Source organism: Dipodomys spectabilis, unplaced genomic scaffold (assembly GCF_019054845.1).
Source record: "Dipodomys spectabilis isolate Male_0828 unplaced genomic scaffold, ASM1905484v1 ptg000297l, whole genome shotgun sequence".
Classification (NCBI taxonomy): domain Eukaryota; kingdom Metazoa; phylum Chordata; class Mammalia; order Rodentia; family Heteromyidae; genus Dipodomys; species Dipodomys spectabilis.
The window spans coordinates 21,095,365-21,116,080 of record NW_024870974.1 but is presented as its reverse complement, the minus strand read 5'-3'; the positions used below and the strand labels follow the sequence as shown (position 1 = coordinate 21,116,080).

Here is a 20,716-nt window from a genome sequence, read left to right as displayed (position 1 = left end):
GTGCATTTCTTTTTAAGTAGTGTTAGCTCTCCCTCACTTTCTCCAAGTTTTCCCCTTTCACACGCCTCCCATTTCAACACACTGTCTAGTGAGTATCACCTCTACATTTGCTCACCCTTTGTCCCACCATTTCTGTGTTCCCCCTTTACCCTGTCCCAAACAAATAAACTTACAAACAAGACAAAAATACAGAAAACAAAAACAGCCACAAAGGAGGTTAAAAAAAAAAAACCCACAGAAAACCACAAACTTGTTCCATTTTAGAGAATTTTCAAGTTTCCTATACATAAGATGTTGGCACCTGCAAGCATGGCAATCTGATTTCCCCCATCCCCACTTACTGCCTCATTCCTATATTTTGTTGTCTTTGATATGTAAATAAGACCTTCTAGAACGACAGTGAATGTATGTGCCCTTATCTTGTTCAGCTTTTTCCTGTTTGGTGTGATTTTAGCTCTTGGCTTTATGTGTGTGTTTGCGTATGTGTGTAAGAGTAATTTATTTAGAATTTTTATCATGAAGGGTTATAGAATTCTATCAAATATGTCATCTGCATTTATTGAAACAATCATAGGATTTTAGACTTTGATTCTGTTGAGGTGGCATATTGCAGCATCTGCGTGTGTGTATGAGTGTGTGTGTGTGTGTGTGTGTGTGTGTGTGTGTGTGTGTGTGTGTCCTAAGTGAAATTACTTTAGTTTGTGATATTAGATGAATTCTGGATTTCAAAAATGAATTTGAAAAAATGGTCTCTTCTTCAAATTTTTAAAATAATTTTTAAAGAATCAGTGTTCATCCTTTAAAAGTTTGATGGAATTACAGAGTGAAGCTACTTGGTTCTGGGGATTTTTTTGGCATGAGGGAATTTTATTACTGATTCAATTCAAGATGCATTAAATTGGTCAGTTTGTTTCCACAGCTACTACCAGAAAATGATGAGGTCCCCAAGAAGCAGACCTCAACTTACTTTCGCCTGGATTCTTGTCTTTAAAGCAGAAAGAATTACACAGTGAGACCCAGACAGGTTAAGAGAGGACAGAGATTTATTTCATGAAGTAGGCAAAGCGGCCAGCCACCCTCCAAGACAACGTGTGGACATCTCACGAGAGAGAACGTGATCGGTGATGCTTCCCTCAGTGGTGTTTGTAAGTAGGGAAGGGGAATTGTTTCAGACAAGGTCTTTACATAAATGCTTTCGTTTGCAGGGGGAGGGGGGCATATTAATCCTTTGACACAAGATGAAGGGAGGGGACTGGTTTTTTTAATGTTAGGTTACAGTTCAGTGGAAGAAAAGAATGATGCCTGTATTACTTAAAATATACAGTGATCTGTGCTATGGTAGGAAAAGTCCCAGAAAAGTGTATCTTGTTCTTCACTTCTGGGCAGAAAATGCCCTCATCACCTTTCCTACTTCTAACTTGCTTCATGCTCAGGTCCTTTGTTTCTTTCTGCTTCAACCTTGGTATGTTGGCTGAGTTCAAGCATGTGTCATTAGTTCTGGATGACCACATCTCAGGGTCCCATTCAGGTCTGTTCATCAAGACTTTAATGCATAGGCATTAATAATATGATAAAAAATATTTATTATCATTAATAATTTTCAATAACAATAAAATAATGATAATTAATATAACATACAACTGTAATAACAAATTGTTAATTGATCCAATATTTTATTTAATAATGTATCATAAATTAATAAAAAATTAATAATGATAATACACAAGGGCATAATTTTAGATCCACATGATACCCTTTTACTATATTTGTATTCTGGTTTTGTTGTAATTCCTTTTTCTCTCTCTCTCTCTTATATCCTTCATTGTAGTTAGATGATTTTCCAAGTTCTACACTATTACTTTTAGTTTGTCTACCATGGTATTTTTGCTTTGTGGCTATAATGAAATTTACAAAAAGACCAGAAAAACTACAGCAAGCTATTTTTAAATGATACTTGCTTAACACTAGTGATAAAGATAAAGAAGAAAAATAAATTATATACTGTTAAAAAAACTATACATACTCCAAATCTCTTCATATCTTTCAGTACTTTATTAAATAAAAAAATTTGCATGCCACAAATATATTATGGTAAAAACTTCACCCAGCAAAGTATGACATCACTCAGTGACTGAATTTGCATGTCTCAGTTGGTGAAGAGGATTGAAAGACAATGGGAAGGCAACTAGTATGGCACTTATTGCATCAAATAGTTCTATTAACAGCAACAAAATCTGTAACTGTCTAATGTAACTGTTTGTTTAATCTGAAGAATGTTTAATATAATGTTCATAATTTTTTTCTCAAATGTATACCTTAAAAACAAATACATAAAGAGCTGTTTGAGGTGGTCTGACAATGCCTCAATTCAGAGTCTTTGTGAACGAATCATATGTCATTCAATCACCTCCATGAAATGAAACGCATTAAAACCATAGAATTCTTTTCTTTGAAGGTGGTTTCCAAACTTCAGCACATACCATGGAAGTGTTCTTGGCACAGGATGGTTAAACTAATGTCTAATTCCAATGAAACACTTGCTTCAAGTCGGAGTCTTTGGGGCAGGAAAATCGGAGTCTTTGAAGTGGAACGTCCTGTAGTTTCAAGAGCATGGCGGCCGATGGGCGCTGGCTGGGCGTGTCCAGCTCAGAAAATGCCCCCGGCGCCCTTCACGCTACAGAATGACTTTATGAATAACACGGGGGCTGGGGAAATAAAAACCCTGCCCCCTACATGTTCCTCAGTGTGGATTTCAGGAACTGTCACCAGCCACCCTCTTCCAGAAATAGCCTCCAAAACTGCTGACCATGGACCTGGGAACACACTGGACATCAGGTGCAGCCCCTGGCATAAGACCTGCTCCAAAAATAGACAGCCTGCAAGGTCCGCTGCATAGAGTGGAAGCTGGCAGACTCTTGTGGAGGTATTCCCTCTTGCGTGGAAGCATTTACTTGCAAACATTGCGTTTTCCACCGTGACCTCGCTCCATCTGCAGCGGTGCTGTCCGGGTCTTGTTCTTGGAGACGAATCCCTTTCAGGGCTGGGGAGAGAAGAGCGCATCCTTGCACGTCTCGTCTGTCCACGATGGGACAGTGACCGTTCTCTTGGGCCTGAAGAGGGACTGTCCTTCGCAGAGCCACTTGCTCCAGCCCGCGGCGGTGGACGCACAGCGGCCTGCCAGGAGTCCACCTGCCCGGGCGCCCTTCCAGGTCTGGTGAGCTGCCATGTCCAGAAAACTATGGAGAAAGCATGGTGTTGCTCCTCGTCTTTGCAGACCAGCTTTCTGCCCCAGCTCCCAGCCCCACAGGCCCACAGAGCCCTCCCTGCTTGCGGTGCCCCGGCCGGGCTCTTACCTGAACTTCTGCTGGCCACTTCTCCCTCTGCTGCTACTGCCCATCTCTTCCATGGTAATTTCGTCGTCGTGATCTTAATTGGTTTTCAACAGTCATAGAAAAGCTATGGCCCACTACCGGGACTGAACCAGGAGGGAGCCCAGAAAGCATAGTCAGCCTCTGAGCTTCCACACTAGGCCAGGAGAGCACAGAGGCTTCATGCAGAGCAACTGGTCTGAGCTCTGATGGGCTGGCCTTCTGCCTTGCTGTTACAGAGGAGCTACCAAGGACTTGGGGAACACAGATGGGAAGTCCCCTGGCCCCTGAGGGCAAAGCTAGATAACAGTGTGACAAGGAGTTGACAGCAAAGTCCTGGAGGACATGGGCTTCCTCACCCTGTGGAGAAGGCTGTGTGCGGCCCAGAGGCTCTGGCCGGGATGCTGTCTTGTCTCCCACACAGGCAGGTCCAAGGCTCCAGCCACCACCACTGGCTTGGGACCCACCATCAGATCAGCCCAGGGCCTGGGCTTCTGGGGCTGGCACTGAGATCACAGGCAGAGTCCTCTCCTGCTGCTCAGCAGCTGGGGTCCATCTCCGTGGGAGTGGAGCAGAGCGCGTTGGCCTCCTTCTCTGAGGTTACTCACCGGAAGCGGTGCTCAGCCAGCCTGTGCCAGTGGCTTTCTTCACATAGCCTCTGTTGGTAGCAAGGCTGCAATTCACTGAGCAGTCTCCTCATGCAAGACTGGGAAGCAGAAACGCAAAGGGAAGAGTGAGTTTCCTCCCTGGGAGTGGCAGGCTCCGGGGCCGCGTCTTCCCTCCGAGTCTTTTGCGACAGAAGCAGCCAAGGGTGGCCATGTGCACACCAGCCAGAGCACCACGGTCCGCGTCCCTGCCCGGTTAGACAAGCCATGTAAACTGTCCCATCATTGCAGAAATAAAAAAGGAAAAGGAAGCTCTCTCCAGGCCTCAGTTTCTCTGAAGATAATGCAAGATCGCATCCCTCCCTGGTGTACTCAATAGTGCAATCAGTACTGCTGTAAACACTCGTAACATTTGTGCTTACGTGGCGTACACCTAGCCAATATCACAGCGTACTTCTAGAAGTGAGCCCTTTAAAAATGAAAACAGATGAAGAACCTGTACTTTCACAGAGCACAGTGGAAAATGGGAGGGGTAATAGTTAACAGAGAGGTACTTCTGAAAAAGTTGGAGCCCTGAAACTCTGAGAACCTAAGCGGTCTTTAAGTGTATTTCTTTATGCTTACCACCCTAGAAAACGCAGGTGGGAGCTGGTTGGAGGCGGTTTCTTTACAGCACACTGCCCCAAATGGAAATTTAAAGGACATAGGATAGGCCATGTTCCAAAGATCAGAAGATCACAGACAGTGATTAAATCTTAGGAAGACTATAAATAAGGCGATGATTATGGACTTTGAACAGTAAATCAGATGACCTAACCATTAACTCTCTAAAGCTACACAAAACATTTATTACTGATTTATTTTTTTTAAAGAAAAACTGGCAAACATTGTCTTTGGAAAACAACAACTAGATCTTATGATTTTATTTTATTTATGATTTTATTATTTATTCTTTGAGTTAAAGAGATTTGACATATGAATCGGTCACTTCTGTGAGGTGTAGTTCATTTTTCCTTGTTCCAGCATTGTATCTTGTTATCTTAAGGCAGTTTCAAATTATTTCATCAACCTTGGTCTTCGCCTGTAATTTATACAGTGGAATTTATTTGCTCATTGATGTGAATAATTTTCAGTGGCTTGCCAAACAGCCTGTGGCAGTGGAAGACTCAAGCTGCAAATATTAGCCTTTCCTGTGTGAGTCCAGTGTAACAGAATCAAATTGAATTGCAGGCACAAGGTGGCTGGATTGTAGGCAGTCTGAACGAATTCAAAAGTCCTTGCTGTCGTCTGTAATTGAGAAAACAAATTGGGCTGCCCTCCTCAGGAGGCAAGGGGTGGGCTCTGTCCTGGGCTCCCGAGCCCCAGGTGAGATCAGAAGAAGAGCAGAGGCCAGCAGTGGTGGCTTTCCCTGGCCTCAGCTGTGCCTGGTTGTGCTGGGTGCTGGTCAGGTGGGGGAGGGAAGGTCAGCAGCCTGTGGTATAGTCCTCTGCTTCTCCACCAGCTACAGAGCTCACACAGGTGAGACTGAAGATGTGGCCAGGGACTTCACCGTGCAGAAAAGCAAGCTCTGAATGGCTACAAGCTGAGGCTGTGGCTAAAGTCCCAATAATCCCCAACCCTAATAATCTCCATTTGCACACTGACCTTCATCCTTTGGTAGGTGCAAGATTATTCTGGAAATCAGAGCTTTCTCCTATTTCTTGGATGATTTGAGTTTGATTATTTGGCTTGATTATTTGGTAACTCATGCCTGTAATCCTAGCTGCTCGTGAGGCTGGGAGCTAGAGGATCTGGGCTCAAAGCCAGGGAGCCTGGGGATGGAAAAGGCCATGAGGCTGTGTCCAAACGAATCAACAGAAAGCTCAGACAATAAGAAGTCTTAGGTTCATAACCTACCACTGCCCATAAAATCAACAGAAACAGAAACAAAACCGAAACGAAAACAAAAACAAGGCGGATGGGTTTTAAAACTCCTGGAATTATTATACGTAGCAAAGAAGGACTGACTTCATTTCATTTCTTTTTTACTACTCTTGGGGCTTGAACTCAGGGACTGGATGTTGTCCCTGAGCCTCTTTTAACCCAAGCCAGCACTGAAGTCACAGCACCACTTGTGGGTTTCTGGGGTTCACTGGAGATAAGAGTCTCACAGACATTCCTGCCCAGGCTGGCTGTGAACCACGATCCTCAGATCTCAGCTAGGATTACAAGCCTGAGCCACCTGTGCCCAGCTTTCATTTCTTTAAATGCAATTTCAAACTAAACAAACTTTCCCTAACGTTCTACTTTCTCTAACATATTTTGTTGATCATTAACTATGATGTTTGAGAGTATTATGAAATCTAGATAGAAAGATTCGTTGATGGAAAACAGCTCTAAAGTGATTGATGTTGAATTTTATGCACCATTAATGTAGACTTATTTCTCATGGTTTTCCGGCTTATCATAATAAAATGGAGCAGGACCTAGTTCCTGTGTGTGTTGGGGTGGGCTGTTTGTCTCTGGGCTTCCTCTCCAAGGCTTTGGGACCCCCAGCCCACCTCTGTGGGACATTCTGTGATGCAGAAGGCTTTGGGTGCTGGGCAGACAGCCTTGGGGGGTGACCCCGGGCCTCAGAAAACTCGGGTGTGTTCCACCTAGAAAACTACCTCCTAGGTGCCAGCCTCCCACCCCAAGGGGCCAGCCGCGGTGGGGGCTTCGCCCTGGATGGAAGAGTTAGGAGAAGGGATGCAGGGAAGGGTTGCTTCTTGCAAGCTATGGGGGGGTGGGGGGGGGGGGAACGTGTCCTGGGGTGTCTTCTGCAGACCTCAGATCTTGGTTCTTCCTGCCCGTGGGCCTGGGCTGGGGTCCCAGGCACCCAACCCCACCCGCAGCCCTTCCCTCAGAGAGGCGGTGCCCGGACCCGCTGCCCCCCGCGGCCCGCGCACCTGGGGCGCGCGCTGCTCGCCCGGCCGGGACGGCACGGGTGTGGCTCGGCCCGCGTCCTTTCTCTTTCGCTTTCCTCTGGGGGAGGGAGGGCGGGACTCCCCTGGGGAGGGCGGCCGGGGAACCCCAGTGCCTTGCTCCCCGCCGTCGGAGCCGGGTCCTGCCCCCGTCCCCGCATGCGCTCGCCGCCGCTCGCCCTGCAGCCGGGACTCCATGGAGGTACCGCGCGGCGCTGCCCCGATGGGGGGGCGGTGGTTGGCGGTGGAGTGGAACTTTCCCCGAGAGCCCACGCCCAGCCCCACCCGGCTCAGGCCCCGCACCTCGCGGGCCCCTCCGCCCCGCTTGCGCCGGCGCTGCCGGTTTTGGGGGTGTTGCTGCGCGCACGCGGGGTCCCCCGCCGCGGTCCTGCCGCGCGCGCAGCGCATCCTCCCGCTTCGAGGGGCGCAGGGCGCCGTCCCGCGCGCCCCGCGCGCCCCCCGCGCCCCGGGCCAGCGATCTGCGCCCGCCACGCTGCGGAGCTGGGAAGCCCAGGCCGCCGGGAGACTTGGGTTCTACACCCAAGAGCTCAAAGGTCACCACCAGGTACCGCGGCGCCCCGCACCCCCGTTCCCGCGTCCTCTCCCGGGCCCCGCCTCCCGCTCCCCGCAGGCTGGGGAGATGGGGCGCTCGCGAGCCCCTGGATTTCCACCTCTGCTGTCGGAGGGGGGCCCCTCCCGTGGAGGCAGGAAACCGGCGTCGAGGGTCGGCCACGGCCGGGCGCGCCACGCGAGGGCCGGGCAGCCGCGCGGTTCCCAGGGCTCCTGGTGTGTGACCTAGCAGTGTGTGCGGAGCTGCTCGCACGGTTGGCAGGCGCTCGACAGATCCAGCCAGATGGGGAGAAAAAGCAAAGCAGCCAAGTGGCTGCCACGGGCTGGCCACCTCCCAGGACGCACTGTAGGACTTCCCTTCTAAAGTGCGGCTCAGGGCCGCGTCCGGGCCGCGCTCTTCTCCTCCTCTCCCGCGGGGACCCTCTGGGCTGGCTGGGTTTCTGGGTTAGGATCCAGGGACGGGACGGGTGGCCCGCTGGATGGAAAGCGTCAGCGTCCGCGCAGTGCACAGGCACAGGTGAGCTCCTGGGGGTTGCTTCCAAAGCCACCTAGCCTAGCAGGACCCGTAGCTGCTGGCTCAGCCTGTAATCTCATCTGTCCGGGGGCCTGAGAGCTGAGGACCAAGCTGAGAGCCAGCCCAGGCTGCAGTCTCTGGAGATTTTATTATTATTTTTGAATCTCCAGTTAACTAAGCAAAAAGCTAGAAGTGGAGGGGTGGTTCAGGGGGTAGAGCACCCACCTTGAGAGAGAAAGCTACACGGCAGGCTCAGGCTCTGAGTTCAAGTCCCAGGACTGGCACACACACACACACACACACACACACACACACACACACACACACACACACAAATAAATAAATGAAGTGATATAGGGAGGAGGTATAAAAGAAAGAACACCAAGATATTGATATTGAGAAGCTACAGCCATAGCCATTTTAGAGGTCTTAAGTAATGAAGAAGCTGATGGTTCACTTAAAGGTAAGAAGCATCTCAACAATTGTTTTAATGGTGTTTGGTGTTTGTTTTGTTTCTATTTCTCCTGTCCCGGGTCAGATGGGGAAGGAAGGGTTCTTTTTGCACTCTGACCTGCTTTTGCCACTGGGACGAGCCAGGGCCGGTGTTGATTCCCAGGCTCAGAGCTTCTGACAGGTTGTAGTTTCTCCCATAAATTTGGGGTGTGCCCTCTGCACATTTGCCCTGGGCAATACAAAAATCTGTTCTTGTTGAAAGTTTCCTGCTACTTCCTCTGGGTTTAGCGAAAGGAATATATTGTTCCTACTCTACCTCTTACTTCCTGCTGTGGCTCCCTTCCAGGGCCTGAGGGTGCTCTAACCTCGCTCAGACTGGCCTCCAGCATTAAATCCTCCTGTTTCTACCTCCCGAGTAGCTGGGGTCACAGGCATGAATCACCACGCCCAGCAAAAATAATAGGATGGTTTTTGTTTTAATTGCAGAAATTAAGACAGTAAGTGTCAAAGCGCCATTACAAGACATGGAGTTTGCCAGTGAAATGCATATTTAGAAACTTAATCCGGAGGATGACCTCAATGTCACTGTGACCCAGAGTTTGGAAACTAATCCTAGGAGGTTCTCTGTGTCAGGCTTGCTGACTCTGATGGATTTCTGAAAGGGAGCCAGAAATGCTGTGTGTGTGTGTGTGTGTGTGTGTGTGTGTGTGTGTGTGTGTGTGTGTGTGTGTGTGTGTGTGTGTGTGTGTGTGTGTGTGTGTGTGTGTGTGTGTGTGTGTGTGTGTGTGTGTGTGTGTGTGTGTGTGTCCTGTGTCCTGTGTCCTGGGAAAACACTGTTACTTCAGTATGCTTTTCAAATAGGTCTCTGAACCAAAGAAGTTTTAACTTGTTTTTGCAACTTACAAGATTGTCTGGGTTTTTTTGTTTCATTTCCCCTGATGTTTTTGTTAAATTGTATTTATTGTGTAACAACTACTGTTCTGAAGTTTGGGTAATAATACTGACAGTACTCTCTACAGATTCATAACTTGAACTTGAGCCATGATTAGCAGCCAACGTATTTGAGTCTTCTTACTAAATACTGTTCTAAGTATGATTTTTTTCTTTTTTTTGCCGGTCCTGGGGTTTGAAATCAGGGCCTGGGCTCTGTCCCTGAGCTTTTTCTTCCTGGCTTTTTGGTAGTTAATTGGAGATAAGAGTCTCACAGACCTGCTTGCCTGGGATAATTTTGAACCACAATCTTCACATCTCAGCCTCTGGAGTAGCTAGGATGATAAGTGTGAACTATTGGCACTGGGCACCAAGTGTGATTTTTTTTTAAAGCCTCCTAATGAACTAACTCCTTTGGTGGGACGCTTGCTTTATAGCCGAGTAAGTTTAGTATAGAATAGCTAAAGAACTTAGCACAGGCTGTGGGGCTGGGGTGGTAGAGCTCAGAGGACAGGTTTAAGAACACTGCTGCTTTTGTAGGATGGCACCATTCCCACAGAAAGAGTTCCTACAAAGGAGTTAGGGGTGTGGCTCAGCAGTAGAACAATTACCCAGCATGCAAAAGGCCCTAGGTGTGATCCCCAGCACTCTCTGCCCCCCCCCCCCCACTGCATAGTTCCTACCTTATGCCAGGCACTCTTTTATTTTGGGGTCATGTTATAATGATAGACTGTATTGGCTTTATAATAAATGTTTGACTGGAAAGTCACAGAAAGGGACCAGCTGGAGGGTGGAGGGCAAGACAGGGCAATCCGGAGTGAATTTGGTCAAAGTACGTTACATACATGCAGAAAAATGTCATAAGGAAACCTGTTGCTTAAAATTTTTTTTATTGATTCTGTAAAGATGATGTACAGGGTTACAGTCACGCAAGACAGATAGTGAGCACATTTCTTTTTGGACAGTGTCACCCCTTCCCTTACTCTATCTTAAGTTCCCCTTCTGTCCCCACCCACAGGTTGTATAGTTCATTTCCAACATGGCGTTCAGTGAGTACCACTGCTGCATTCCTTTACCTTGTCTCTCACCCTCCCAAAGACAGATAAATGAACAAACAAGACAAAAAGAAAACACAAACAACAGTGGAGGAAATCCTCTTGTTTCCATTTCTTGGAGTTCATTTTGATCAATATAATTTTATATGATTAGAGGCACACGGGCATTGCATCTCTGTATTCCTTTTCTAAGAGTATTCCCTTTTAGTCTCACTGTGTGTGAATGCTTAAAATCCTGTATAATTTATCACGTCCCAGTGTACTTTCAATCCATCTTCCACACGGGAGAGAAAATATACACCATTTGTCTTGCTGAGTTTGGCTTACCTCACTTAACATGATTTGTTCTAGGTCTATCCATTTCCCTGCAAATGACATAATCTTATTCTTTCTAACGGCTGTGTAAAATTCCTTGTGTATAGGTACCACATTTTTTTGGATCCACTCCTCTACTGTAGGGCATCTGGGCTGTTTCCACGACTCGGCTCTTGTGAATAGGGCAGCAGTGAACATGGATGTGCAAGTGTCTTTGCTGTCTCCTGGCTTATGACGTTCTGGGTAGATGCCCAAGGGTGGTTTGGCTGGGTCACAGGGAAGATCTATGTGTAGGTTTTAGAGGAACCTCCAGATTGCTGTCCAGAGTGGTTGTACCAGTTTACACTTCCACCAACAGTGCAGTAGGGTTCCCCCAATCTCACCAACATTTGTTGTTGTTCAGATCCACAGTGTTGGCCAATCTGACTGGGATAAGATGGGACCATTGGGTTTTATTACCTTTGAAAAGATAATAAAAGGATCTGTACAAAGGGGTTTCAATCTAACAGGTCAGTTCATGAGGGCGATGCGTTTCCATCAATGTCACCCCTCACTCTTCTCCCCTCAGTGGATAAAAAAAGAAATGGATGAATGTATACTGAAGTAATTATTGCATACATGAGGGAAGACTTAAAAATAAGCAAATGCTACTTGTCTAATTGACATTATATTTAAAGATATTCTTGTAATCAAAATGTTCATTTGAGTATGTGGGTTTGGTTCCTTGGAGAAATAAAAATAAAAATATAAATTTTATGTTCTCTGAATGAAAACATTTGTCTAATATGCATAAGTCTGCTGAAGGAGCTTGACAAATAGGCAAAATTGGATTGATCTATGTTTCTGTATCTATATATCTATATATCATCTATGCATCTATGTATCAATGTATCAGTGTGTCATTGTATCTCTATCTATCTATCTATCTATCTCTCTATCTCTCTATCTCTCTATCTATGCAAATGGAAGTTTGGGATTCTTGGACAGGTTTGAGCAGATTTCCCTATTACATGACAAGTTCAAATAGTTAACTATTTGGAACATCCTCTTTATCTCTTTCCAGACTGTATTGATTGGAGAATTAAGTAGCCAAGAAATCTCCACAGAGATTCTGAGGTCAAAATTGTTAGTGTTAACCATATTGTTCCAGTGGGAACATGAAAGTTACAGAGGAAACCCGAGCTACTTTTCACACGCCAAGCTGTCATTTCCTTGCACGCCCTCACCCGGCTCTAGTCCCATGGCAAGCTCATCCTACTGGGATGCCAACCTTAATGATCTCTTTTCAGATGTCATGATTTCTAGGAAAAGCCAGGTGGTTAGCATATTGAAAAGTAAAACACGTGCCTTTGCCATGTAGCAGCTACTGGATACCATTTGGGATGATTTAATGCTATGTATTACTTGAGTTATATTAAAATTTTTGTTTTGTTTTGTCTGTTTTGGTGAGACAGGGTTTTACTCTAGATAGCCTATATAGCTCAGGCTGGCTGTGAATTCATAATCTCCTGCTTTAGCTTCTCTAGTGCCGGGATTATAGATGTGTGTCTCTGCAGCCAGCTTGCTTGCTTGCTTGCTTCCTTCCTGCCTTCCTGCCGTCTTTCCTGCCTGCTGCCTGCTTTCTTTCCTTCCTTCTTTCTTTTATTTTTTCCTTGAAATTGTTCAGTGCTGGAATCTGAAACAGGACATAAGAGTTTCTCTGATCTCAGTTTAATTCAGCCATATCAACTTCGACACATTTTACATTTGTATATATATCTCACAGGCTTTTAGTTATACCGTAGGGTAGAGAACTATATAGTATAGATCCCATAGAAATGGTGGGTCTGAATTCAATACATAGCTGTGCCCTTTCCAACTGTTCATGATTCTTCCAAGCCCCGACATCTGGGAAGACAAAATCAGAATGATACACAATATTGTGCCAAATGAAGGGACTGAAACTGAGATTGGGCCTCCAAGAAGAAGCTGTTGCAGTGGAAAGGCTGATGGGGTCGGGGGAGGAGCCAAAGGAATCCAGAAAGTTCCTAAATCCTTTTAACACTGAATCATTCTTCTCTTTTATTGGAAGTTTCATCATGTAACTGCAAATTAGAATCTGAGAAATGAAGTCTCTTGTGCATGCTATTACCACAGATGTCTGAAATTTTCAAAGTTTTGTTGTTGTGATTTGGGGGTTCAAACTCCTAGCCCGGGACATGAGCCACATTGCCCACTCCTATAATTATTCTTTCCTTATACATTTTCCTGCTAGTGATTTTATAATTTAGCTTTTCTGTATTTTTGTTTTCTTTATTTTTCTGTAACAAAAGGAACTATATAACATTCAGCTTTGCATTGATGGATTTTTATGGTTAATATCATTATCATGAGTTTTCTGAGGATTTTGTTCATTTATTTATTTATTTATTTTTGTTGGTTGTGGGGCTTGAACTCTGGGCTTGGGTGCTGTCCTTGGGCTCTTCAGCTCAAGGTGAGCGCTCTACCACTTAAGCCATAGCACCACTTCTGGTTTTCTAGTGGTTTATTGGAAATAAGAGGCTCACGAACTTTCCTGCCCAGGCTGGCTTTGAACTGCGATCCTCAGATCTCAGCCTCCTTAGTAGTTAGGATGACAGGCGTGAGCCACTGGCACCTGGCTACCAAGGACTTTATTTTAAAAGATATTCTTATTTATGTTACCTTAACATCATTATACCCTTAACCAAAATGACCCTTTAACTTTTGAGAAGTAATTATGAGGCATAAATACTAAAACTATATCAGTAATGGGTAGCATAGAAATAGACACACATGGTATTGTTGCCTTGATGAAAAGGTTATTTTTCTTTGGTCAGCTTTTCAAATGGGCCCTGTTTTTGGTACCCTGCAAGCTAGGGAGCATTGCAAGGTTCTGAAGGGGGGAGAGATTTGTCTTTCTCTGGCAAAGCAGAGGATAATTATGAAAAGGAAGTGGGAAAGGAGAGCTTCCTAGGAGTCTGCTGGCCCAGGGCACCTCAAGTGTGGCGTTGATCAACAGGCAGTACATGTGCACTCGGTTATTCTCAGAATCCTGTCCTCACGTCTCCTCGGAAAGTGGACAGCCTTGGGATGTGTGTTCTTCAGCTGGATGAGCTCTGGTCTAGGTCAGTCTTAATCCTCTGCTCTCCTTGGCTTTCTACTATGTGTTCTGGGCTTACATCCAAGAATGGAGGAAGGGGCGAGAGCAGTAATGAACCTGAGTACTATGGAGAACCAATGGACAGCCCCCTCCCTTCCTTCCTCCCTCGCTCCCTCCCTCTCTCTCTTTCCCTCTCTCCCTCTCTTCCCTCTCATACAGCTTTTCTTCTTTTATTTGGCTGTAGTGGGTTTGAACTCAGGGCTTTGGGCAAGCACTCTCCCACTTGAGCCCTTCCGCCACCCCTTTTTGTTTTGTTTTTCTGATAGGATCTTGCACGTTCTCCTGCGTTGGCTTCACACTACAATTCCCCCTAATGATGTTTCTGCCATGGGTGGCACGCACCACTACACCTTGCTTATTGGCCCTGAATTTAAGCCTCAGGACTGGCACAAATAAAAAAGCAAGACCATGACTCTGATTTGCTGTTGCATGATCTGCCTTCTGCTTTTTGAGAGTTAAGAGGTTTTTTGTGTACTTACTTTCCTTTAGCTGTTGGTATATTGTTTTGTTAGTTTTCAAGTTCAGGTATCTTTTAAACCTTTGGGGTTTCCTTTGAATTTTAGTCAGGTGCATTGCATTAGATAAAAGGCATCTTTGAGAAAACCCTTGAGATGGATTCTTCTTCACTCTGTATGCAATCGAGAACTTTGTGCAAGAAGCCCTTTCTGGCTTTCTTGAGCCCTGACTCCTGACAAGATCTTCAAGGCGCCACTTTAAAACTTCCCAGGGCCTTAATGAAGTGTCTAGCGGAGACTCTTCTGATTTGATCTTTAACCTGAGAGCTCACTGGACCAGTAAACCCTGGATTTGATCTTTGCCCTAAGACCACTTCTTTGAGAGCTTCTTGCTGGCTGGATAAACAGGAATGAGAAAAATGGCTTATTTTCTAGCCTAGAAAATCTTGGGTTGGAAAATTTCCTCTCAATTCTGCTTGGACAATTGTAGTTATCTTTCTCTTCCTGCACTTAATGGGGGGTAGCTAAATGAAGCCAATTGTCCCTTTCAGAAGAACATTTTCTTCCTCCCCTGTGATTTGGGCCCACACTGCTATCACGTTAGTTGCTTGTACCTGGTAAGAGCTACCCCGCCTCTGTCTGCAGCAGCCACAGCATGGTTGCCTGTCCACACTTCCCTGTGTCTCTGCTTGCCTTCAGTCTGCTCACAGCCTGGTCTCGTACTAGTTTTATTATCACCTCTCAGTTGCTAGAATAAATTTCTGCCCTCCTCCCCTTCACCCCCCCCCCTCCCCCCGGCCACCACCAAACACGAGGAAAATAAAATCAACTATTTTATTTTCTCGTGGTTAGTTAGAATATTGAACACAACAGCCACAGAGGCTTTGCTGTGCCTCTGTGGGTACTGTGGTGTATCTCAGATGGCTCCACGCCTTGGGCTGCATAGATGGGGCTTGAAGCTTTACGCACCTGCAGGAAAGTGAGCGCAAGGGCTTAATAGCTGAGATCTGATTTCTGTGACTGTCCTACGAGATGCTGGGCTTTGGAGGTTGAGCTGAACGTGGAGCATCAGAGCTGTGTCTGACGGCTCGTGCTTGCGATCACAGGTGCTTGACAGGTGCTGGGCTCAGGCAGGCAAAGCAGAGACTTCATCTAGAGCAAAACAGAACAATGAACTTGAGGGGGAAGATGACCTTCAAGGTGTGGCGCACGGCAGAGCCAGTGTGGGGCTTGGGCTCAGAATCCCAGCACCGCATCGCCGCCGCTCACACGGCAGCTCTCCTGTCAGCCCCGGCGGTGGTGGACTGGAGACGGGGGGCTCTGTCAAGCGCACAGACGTACCGCTTGTGAGTTCACAAGTAAAGAGGCAGCGACTGGAGCTAGAGGTCAGACTTTTTCCCCCAGAAGGCAAAAAGGTTTGTAACAGGAGACTGGGGGGGGGGGCCTGGGGGCCACAAGGGAGCCTCACTGAGCCAGCCACGTGGAGAGGGGCACTCAGGCCTTGGAGAAAGAGCCAGTCCTCAGCTTGTGTATTCTGGCCATACGCACTCGGCCTGTTCCGCGAAGGGATTCCATGGCTACCGCCTCCTTCAAGAGTCTCTCTTCCTTTATGGAGTTATCCCGGACTCCTCCATTGTTTCCATGAATACTGACCCCCCTTGGGTGCCAGCCCTGTCAGATGAGCGCTCGGCGGGCACCGTCTGGAATGGTTGACTGTGCTGCCTCCTCTCTCAGGAGCATGGTGGTGGCGTTGGAAGGGCTAAGCTTGGGCAAACGCTGATGCCATCATGGACCGTGCCTCCTTGGCAGCTTCTCTGTTCCTAGGAGACGTCATCATGTTACTTGTGTTGTCAGAACGCCGTCACTTGTTGCTGAAAGGTTAAGTTGAGGCTCTAGACTCGGAACACACTCACCTGTGGTCACGTGGCTCTTGTGAATACTCCTCGTGTCCCAAGTCTCCCAACAGAGTCCCTGTCACCAGAGTCAAGAAGGAAACTTTGTATGAAGGGGCTGCGTGTGACGGGCTACAGTAGAGTCCTTGTATTTATCATCAGGAGTGTGAACTTTCTTGGAGCTGAGAAAACAGACCAAAACAAAACACAACCAGGGCTGTTTAGTATTTCATACTAATTTTACGACAGAGTGGATAATTTTGGGCTTGTAAGGCAAATGCTTCAATAAATTTCAACAAATATAATAAGGCACAGCCTGGTTGCTCACAGAGAAGCTCTTAGTTTTCTTAATCCTCTTGGCAGAGAGTTTTTGAAAAAGTGGTCTCAGGAGTCAGTACACAAATGATGAGAGACATTTATACAACTAGCAGCCTCATTGGTATATAATGTATTGATTGCCTCTTTTATAGAGAATTCGACAGATCAGATATATAGCTGCAATATTTTTATGCCGTTTCAAAATTTTACACGATCCCAAATTCCTGATTTAAAAGTCTATATTCTGTATCTTTAGACTTGACTCTTGGAATGCCAGGTCTTGTTTCTTAGTGCTCATGAAAGACCTCTAGAACTTGAGCCATGATTCAGCTAATGCCCTAACTGACCTGGCATTAAGGTACTTACCTCACACAGCCTGACCTTTCTTAATCAAGCCACACTACTTTCAGCCACCGGAATTTATGAAGCCTGGCTTCATACCAAGGGTTTTCCTCTAGAAAGGCCCTCAGTGGACCAGAAACTCTGCTCAGAAAGTAGCAGACATTTATTGATCATTTTTTTGGAGTACACAGGCAAGGACTGTAAGGGATTTTTTTTAAAGGAGCAAACATGAAACTCTCTGGGAATTTATTATCTAGTGGAACCATGAATGTTTGTATATAAAATTGAGTATCTCTGTATTGGTGGTAGCTTTTGTATCTCCTGTGATGATGGCGTGTTCTTTAAATGCACCGTGTGTCTTTAATAGCTGGGCATTGTCCTCATTGAAGGAACCAGTTTCACTCCATACCTCTTCACTGTCTCTGATAATGCTTTATCTGTGATCAGTTCCCTAAACCTCTGAGATTTGGTTGAGTATCTGTCATGTCAGTAGGTGTTTCAATAGTTAATGTTTGCCAGCACCCACGGTGACAGGCACGTTAATATAATAAACTCTTCCCAACTTAGGAGGTACTTTCTCCCATCTTTTAGATGAGGAAACTGCAATACCTGGAGTGAGGTGACTTGCCTCAAATCCCCAATGAGGGAGTGGTAGAGCTGTGGTCTTAGCAGTGGTTTCTCTCTGGAGCTTGCTTTCTTCAGGTAGAGGGTACGAGTTCACTGGTAGTCCCTGCTAGGAGCCATTAATTAAAAGTATAAGGATGACATGAGAGGAGATAGAAATCAATATCTCAAATGAAAGCCATACAAAAGTAATGAACTAGTCACCCTTGTGAGAGAGTTCAGCAAGGTTGCCAGATGGAAGATAAACATTACCAGTGGTATTTTGCAGAACTAAATAAATTATTAGCTAGCATAACACAGCAATAAAATAAACCACAAGACATCATGCACAAAGCAATACGATTCACTTGAAGATTGTATAGATGGCACAGGCCCAGAAAACATTAGCATAATCTATGATGCAGAAAAAGTTAATATCCAGGTACTAGAAGAATAAGAAGGAACAGAATCTTCTAAACTTAAGCAGCTATAGCTTTGAAAATGATTCTAGTAAACAGATCAATACAGTAATATGAAAAACATTTCCTCTAGTTTTGAGAGGTAGAGAGGATGTCAGTACAAAATTAAAGAAGCTACAGAAGACAGATCATAAAAAGAGCTTATTTTATGTGATGAGCTTATGTTATGGGCCAAACAATGCAAAAACACCAGTGTGAGAGCCGACTCTGGTTGTACAAGAGATTGTGAAACACCCATCTCCCTCTTCTTCAAGGCAAAAGGGAGTTGGGACAAAGAGAATTGTTAAGAGCGGATGCCAGGGGGATATTTACTCTGGACTGCTCTCATCCAGAGAGCAGCTACTTGGAAGCCAGTGGAGCGAAGCCAATGGCATTGCAATAACGCTTGCTACTGGTGGTGAGGTATAATAGTCAAATCGAAAATGTGAAATAAGAAGGAACTGAAAACCTACTATAACTGCCCTTTCTAGGTAACCTGTAGATTTGGAGGTGCCAGCTCTGAGCCTGCTGCGTTCCTCCATGTTAGAGATGGGTTACACACATTTTGGACATAAGCTTAATATACAGGAGAGGCACTGTTTGTGCATGTTCTTTGTGCATCGATTCCTACGGGAAGATTAAAATCAGGATCCAAATGCATCGCTAAATGCCAATTTGACTTCTGTATTTAACTCTGTTCTCATCTGGGTTAAAATGTTTAAATGATTAAAATGAATCAATTAGAGAAACTTCATAGGGTGGTTAAATCTGGTGTTCCTGTTGATGAAAAAAACCACAGATGAATTTATATATGCTGAAATAGTCCATCGTGACCTTTATAAATAGTCCTTGGACAAGAGTAGTTTTTATCTCTAATCTAATCTCTTTTAAAGATAAAGATAAGGCCAATGGGGTGCAGTGACATTAGATGCTTTGCTAAGATTATGGAACTTATTTAAAGACACAACCGAGACCATGGCTCGAGCCATATTTATGTTAAGCGTAGCAAAGCTCTAGGTTTTATCAGGGAGTGTTCACTCTTGGTGTTGCAGGAACTATGGTTTGGAAAGTTTTAACACTTTCATGATGAGTAGAATTGGGACTCTCTCACCAGGGACCAGAGTCTCTTGATCGCCAGCCTTTGGGAGGCTGACACACACTCAATGTTTGTCAAACAATCTTGTTTTCAGTAAATTGTTTCTTTAATGGTGTACCCTTAGTTGTAAGCTGGGCGTGGTATGCACACCTGTAACCCCAACTATGGGGAAGGTGGTGGTAGGAACGTGAGATCCAAGGTTATCTCTGGACAGAAGTACAAGACCCTCTCTACAGAGTAAACTAAGGCATACCAGGACTGGGGGGTGGGGTGGGGATGGGAGTAGGGCATGGCTCAAATGGTAGAGTACTTGCGCAGCAAATGTGGAGTCCTGAGTTCAAACCCTTAACACTGCTCCAGAATTTAGAAGACAATGATGACCATCCCTTTGTGGGAACAGCTTGCGGATCGCTCCTTCAAGAAAAATGTCAGTCCACAGAGCAGGAGCAAAGGTCCTGCGAATGACAAGGTCTTCTATCATGGGAGCGACACTGTTCACTAGGTCTCAGATAAGTGTGTGGCGGTGGTGGAGGAGACAGCGCTGGCCTCGGGCTGCAGGGTGGACGTGCCACACTGTCCATCCATGGAAGGCCAGCAGCCACAGGCATCCATCGTTGCCCAGCCATTCACCCCACCAACTGCCAAATAAACTTCATTAATAGAGACAGCTTGGCTCTTAGCAGTTTGCCAGGCACTACTGCCTTGCTGTATAAACTTTGACGTTTACTTGGCAGGCGCCAGCCAGCAGGCCCTGCTTTAAAAACAAGGCATTTGGGACCGCTGCGGCAAGCTTGCTGCCACTCTGTTGATTCACAGATCCAACGTTCAGTGCAAATCACGTTCTCCGTCTTCCCGGGGAGCGGAGTGGGAGGGCCCGAGGTCCAATCAGCATGGATTATGGAAGTCAGATGAGTGGCAGTCACACTAGAAATACAATCTGGAAACAGGATGGGCGCCAAGGGATTGCGTGGACTAAGGTGTTTAATAACAGAGCAACGTAGCCTTAGATTACTTTAATGGAACCTGTTGTTCCTAGGGATAGCGGTAATGACACTTCTCTCTCTGTAAGGGACTGGTGAGAAGCCACAGACATGTTGGAATCCAGTGATTTGCCAGCAGGAGACAGCTGTATCATTAAGCAGCCGTTTCCACGGATGGAGTGCTATCAGCAGGTAATAGGGAGTGTGCGTCATTGCACATTGTTATGTGGTGTTTCCTGCGGTAACAGACAATGCTCATCTCCCCGTAGCAGCCCTGAGCCATCACAGAGATAGGTGTCATTATGGCTGCTATAAATCATGCTACATGTTTTAATAGTTAAACGATTACCTATCGTGCCAGCACCGGAAAAATTGTTTGGTCACGATCAGCTGATTTTTATGATGAAGAATATGAGTTAGATGGACCTTTTGCCAGGAATATCAGGTGAATTCCAAAGGAAAACAGTCATTTAAAACTTGGTGACCTTACAGTTTGGGGGGACTCATTTACCTTTCTCTGAAAGTGTTCCAAGTTCAGAAAGCCACCCAACAAAATAGCTTTTCATATACATTTTAATTTATGATCCATGTATAATCATTGCTAGTCTATGAAGATAGTGGGTACATGGAACAGAGCCCCAAACTGGCTACAGCTTAATT

At 45.8% G+C, this 20,716-nt stretch overlaps 1 protein-coding gene across 4 annotated transcripts in view; it reads left to right on the top strand.

Moving 5' to 3' along the window:
* Nucleotides 1–7,022: 7,022 nt before the first annotated feature.
* Il15 (interleukin 15) overlaps nucleotides 7,023–20,716 on the top strand; it is a 54,249-nt gene continuing 40,555 nt past the window's right edge. The window contains exon 1 of one of the 4 annotated variants that reach the window (XM_042701724.1): nucleotides 7,023–7,117. The gene's annotated coding sequence lies outside the window, so the exon portion shown is untranslated. Of the gene's footprint in view, nucleotides 7,118–7,908; nucleotides 8,003–8,359; nucleotides 8,463–20,225; nucleotides 20,249–20,716 lie in introns of those variants that run through there. The other 3 variants (XM_042701723.1, XM_042701725.1, XM_042701727.1) reach the window with 3 other exon arrangements.